Source organism: Hippopotamus amphibius, chromosome 10 (genome assembly GCF_030028045.1).
Source record: "Hippopotamus amphibius kiboko isolate mHipAmp2 chromosome 10, mHipAmp2.hap2, whole genome shotgun sequence".
Taxonomy (NCBI): Eukaryota; Metazoa; Chordata; class Mammalia; order Artiodactyla; family Hippopotamidae; genus Hippopotamus; species Hippopotamus amphibius.
In genome coordinates, this window is record NC_080195.1 from 25,553,601 (window position 1) to 25,558,938 (window position 5,338).

General features: G+C 37.8%; 1 non-coding gene and 1 pseudogene across 1 annotated transcript; both read left to right on the plus strand.

The window, feature by feature from the left end:
* Positions 1 to 1,684: 1,684 nt before the first annotated feature.
* On the plus strand, positions 1,685 to 1,875 carry LOC130830673 (U2 spliceosomal RNA). The gene has a single exon (XR_009047842.1). It is a non-coding gene; the product is annotated as a U2 spliceosomal RNA (small nuclear RNA).
* Positions 1,876 to 2,713: 838 nt separating this feature from the next.
* LOC130829745 (heterogeneous nuclear ribonucleoprotein A1-like) lies at positions 2,714 to 3,671 on the plus strand (annotated as a pseudogene).
* The last annotated feature ends 1,667 nt before the right edge of the window (positions 3,672 to 5,338 follow it).

Genomic DNA, 5,338 nt, shown 5'->3' on the forward strand with positions numbered 1-5,338 from the left:
TTCTTAAATTAGAGCACTCTACAGATTTCTTCCCTAGGATTTCTTCTCTTTTAAATGACATATATGTTCCTGGGGAAATACCATCCTCTCCCATGCCCGTTTTTTTGTTGCTGTGGTTTGTTTGTTTGTTTGTTTTTGCCTTGCTGCAGGATCTTAGTTCCCCAACCAGGGGTTGAACCCAGGCCATGGCAGTGAAAGCTCAAAAGAGTCCTAACCACTAGACCACCAGGGAATTCCCTTCATGCCTTTCATTAAACATTATATATAATCTGATGAACAACAAATTGATATTTGAAGCCAGATTTCTCTCTTGCACTTCCTTTCTACCTTGTCCATCCCATTCCCACACATTCCCCAAGCCTGTTCTCTGTTCTCTACCTGAATCAGCTTTGAGCATCACTTGTGACTCCTGCTCCTCCTCTACATCTGATCAGTCATCAAGTCCTATTTATTTCCTAAATTCCTGCCAAATCTATTCATTTGTTTCTTTACATATCCCCTTGTTCTTCTCTCCCCTTCCTTTCCTGAAATTCAGTACAAAAGCCATTAAGTGGGACCAAGGAAGGCAGGCATCAGCATCAATGTGGGGGTGACAGGGAGCTGCAGAGGCCCAGGGGTGGGATGAGAACATCAAGGAGTGCTGGAATGAAAAGGAGGAAAACAAGACTGAACAGTGATATGTTGGATTAGGAATTGGAGGTACAGGTGTGCACTTAGGGTTTGAAAGATAGACAGATAGATAAATAGGTAAATGAATAAATATAGATGTGATGTATATATTGATACATACAGACATATGTATATGTATATCTCTTAGTACTGTTGATTGAGATGGCCTGGGAGCCTGACGTATGTGGCTGTGTTGTGTTAATGTCGGAAAATGTCCTTGTTTATAGGGAATACACCCTGAATGTACAAAGATGATGGAACATTAAATAAGTACTTATTCTCAAATAGTTAAGGAAAGGAAAAAAAATCTTTGTACTGTGCTTGGAACTTTTCTGAAAGTTTGAGATTGTTTTGAGATAAAACAATAAATAAAAACAGCAATGAGGCATCACTACACACTTATTAGGATGACTAAAATCCAAGGGACATGTATTTTTTAAAATCTATTCTCTTTCTGTCATAATTACAAGATCCAACAGACAGAAAATCAGTAAGGATACAGTTGAACTGAACAGCACCATCGATCAATTGGATCTAATTGACAGGTTTAGAATACTTCATCCAACAACAGCAGAATACACATTCTTCTCAGGGTCACATGGAACATCCACCAAAGTAGACCACTTTCTGGGCCACAAAACATGCCTTAACAATTTTGAAAGAGTAGAAATCATACAAATTATGTTCTCAGACCACATCGGGATTAATTTAGAACTCAATAACAGAAAGGTGGCTGGAAAATCCCTAAATATTTGGAAATTAAACAACACACTTTTAAATAACACATAGGCCAAAGAAAAAGTTTCAAGAGAAACTTTAAAATATTTTGAACTAACTGAAAATTAAAACATCAAAGCTCATGGAATGCAGCAAAAGCAGTACTTAGAGGGAAATTAAAGCATATATTAGAAAAGAAGACAGATCTAAACCCAGTAATCTAAGCTTCTACCTTGGGAAACTAGAAAAAGAAAGCAAATTAAATTCAAATTCAACAGAATAAAAGAGAGAATAAAAAATCGCTTCTCGGCCTTTTGGCTAAGATCAAGTGTAGTATCTGTTCTTATCAGTTTAATATCTGATACGTCCTCTATCCGAGGACAATATATTAAATGGATTTTTGGAGCAGGGAGTTGGAAGAGGAGCTTGCTCCGTCCACTCCACGCATCGACCTGGTATTGCAGTACTTCCAGGAACGGTGCACCCCCTCGGGGGCATACCTATAAAAAAAAAAAAAAAAAAAAAAAAAAGAATAAAAATAGAGCAAAAATCAGTAAAATGGAAAATAGAAAATTAATAGAGGACATTAGTAAAACCAAAAGCTTTTCTTGAAAAGATCAATAAAATCGACGCACCTCTAGCTAGGTTAATTAAGAATAAAAAATAGAAGACACAAATTACTATTATCACAAATGAAAGGATACTGATTCCATGGACATTAAAAGGATAATAAAAGGGAAAAAAGAATAATAAAGGAGTATTATACACAACTCTATTTCCACAAATTTGACAACCTAGATGAAATAGGCCAGGTTCTTGAAAGAAGCAGGGTACCAAAACTCATACAAGGAGAAAAAGATACACTCAATAGCTCTATATCTATTAGAGAAATGGAATCAATGATTAATAATCTCCCAAAATAGAATGCACAAGGCCCAGATGGTTTCACTGTTGAATTCTACCACTTAAAGGAGAAAGTAATACCAATTCTTGGTAACTGTTCCTGAAAATGGAAGCAGAGAGAATACTTCCTAATCAATTTTACGAGGCCGACATTGTTCTAATAGCAAAACCAGACAAAGACATTACAGAAAAAGAAAATTACAGACCAATATTCATCATTAACATGGATGCAAATATCCTCAAGAAAATATTAGCAATTGGATACAAAACTGTGTAAAAATATCATACACCATGACCAAATAAGATTTATCCAAGGTATACATTCAAAAATTAGCTAATGGAGATACCTTCATTAGGTTACTCCTTTCTGCCCGTGGATGCCACCGAGTAAGCATCGTTGACGTCTCCCCCCTCCACTGCCATCATGTCTAAGTCAGAGTCTCCCAAAGAGCCCGAACAGCTGCAGAAGCTCTTTGTCGGAGGTCTGAGCTTGAAACAACTGATGAGAGTCTGAGGCGCCATCTTGAGCCATGGGGAATGCTCACAGACTGTGTGGTAATGAGGGATCTGAACACCAAGTGCACCAGAGGCTTCAGGTTTGTCACCTATGCCACTGTGGAGGCGGCGGACATGGCCATGAATGCAAGGCCACACAAGGTGGGTGGAAGAGTTGTGGAACCAAAGAGGGCCGTCTCAAGAGAAGATTCTCAAAGACCTGGTGCCCACTTAACTGTGAAAAAGATTTTTGTTGGTGGCATTAAAGAAGACACAGAAGAACGCCACCTAAGAGATTATTTTGAACAGTACGGGAAAACTGAAGTGATTGAAATCATGACCGACAGAGGTAGTGGCAAAAAGAGAAGCTTTGCTTTCGTAACCTTTGATGACCATGACTCCGTAGACAAGATTGTCATTCAGAAATACCACATTGTGGCCACAACTGTGAAGTAAGGAAAGCCCTATCTAAGCAAGAGATGGCTAGTGCTTTATCCACTCAAAGAGGTCGAAGTGGTTCTGGAAACTTTGGTGGTGATCGTGGAGGTGGTTTTGGTGGGAATGATAGCTTTGGTCATGGAGGAAACGTCAGTGGTCAAGGTGGCTTTGGTGGCAGCTGCGGTGGTGGTGGATATGGTGGCCATGGGGGTGGCTATAATGGATTTGCTAAGGATGGAAGCAATCCTGGAGGTGGTGGAAGCAACAATGATTCTGGCAATTACAGAAATCAATCTTCAAATTTTGGACCCATGAAAGGAGGGAATTTTGGAGACAGAAATTCTGGCCCCTGTAGTGGTGGAGGCCAATACTTTGCCAAACCACAAAACCAAGGTGGTGATGGTGGTTCCAGCAGCAGCAGTAGCCATGGCAGTGGTGGAAGGTTTTAATTACTGCCAGGAAGTACAACCTAGCAGGAGGGGAGAGCCAGAGAAGTGACAGGGAAGCTACAGCTTACAACAGATTTGTGAACTCAGCCAGGCACAGTGGTGGCAGGGCCTGGCTGCTACAAAGAAGACATGTCTTAGATTATATTCGTGTGTATGGGAAAAAAAAAACTCAAGGACTGTATTTGTGACTAATTGTATAAAACGTTATTTCAGTTTCTGTTCTGTAGAAAGTGTAAAGCATTCCAACAAAGGGTTTTAATGTAGATTCTTTTTGGCACCCATGCTGTTGATTGCTAAATGTAATAGTCTGATCATGATGCTAGATAAATGTGTCTTTTTTTAAATGTGCTGTGTAAAGTTAGTCTACTCTGAAGCCATTTTGGTAAATTACCCCAACAGTGTGAAGTTAGAATTCCTTCAGGGTGATGCCACATTCCATTTGAAATTTATTTACAACCTGCTTTGGTGGAGAAGCTATTGTCTTCAGAAACCGCGGTATAATTGAACTGACAGTTACTGTGTTGAGACCTGGAGTTCACCCTTAAAAGGGTCACCCAAGCAAAGTCACAGAGGTTTTTTGGTTATTAATATGATTGTTGGCACATCCTATGCAATATATCTAAACTGAATTATGGTACCAGATAAAGTTACAGATGGGAATGAAGCTTGTGTATCATCCATTATCATGTGTAATCAATAAACGATTGAATAGCCTCAAAAAAAATTAGCTAATGTAATTTATCACATCAAGCTAAAGAAGAAAAATCATATGGCGGTATCAATAGATACAGAAAAAGACATTTGATAAAATCTAACACTCTTTCATGATAAAAATTATACAAACTATGAACAGAGGGGAATTTCCTCAACTTGATAGGAAAAATCTATAAAAACACTATATCTTACATCTACCTAATGGTTAACATACAAAAGTCAATTGCTTTCCTATATACCAGTAATGAACAATTGGAATTTGAAATTAAAAACACAACACCATTTACATTAGCATCCTCCAAAAATAAAACACAGGCATAAATCTAACAAAATATATATAATTCTATATGAAGATAACTATAAAACTCTGATGAAGGATTCAGAGAAGATCTAAGTGAATGAGGAGATATTCCATGTTCATGGACAGGAAAGCTCAATATTCTTAAGATGTCAGTTCCTCTCAGCCTGATCTGTAGATTTAATGAAATTCCAATCCAAATTCCAATGAGTTATTTTGTGGATATTAACAAATTGACTCTAAAGTTTGCATGGGAAGGTAAAAGACGCAGCTAGCCTAAACAATATTGAAGAAGAACAAAGTCAGAGAATGATATTACCTAACCAACAATAAGCAAGACAGTATGATATTGGTGAAACAATAGGCAAATAGATCGGTGAAACACAATAGGGAGCACAGAAATATGCCCACACAAATATAGGCAACTGATCTTTGACCAAAAAAGCAAATGCAATTCAATGGAGAAAGGATTGTTCTTTGAACAAACACTGCTGGAACAACTGGACATCCACATGCAAGAAAATGAATCTAAACCACACCTTACATCTTTCACAAAAATATCAATATTAACTAAAAGTAGATCACAGACCTAAATGTAAAACACAAAACTATGCAACTCTTGGAAAACAACAAAGAAGAAAATCTAGATGATTTT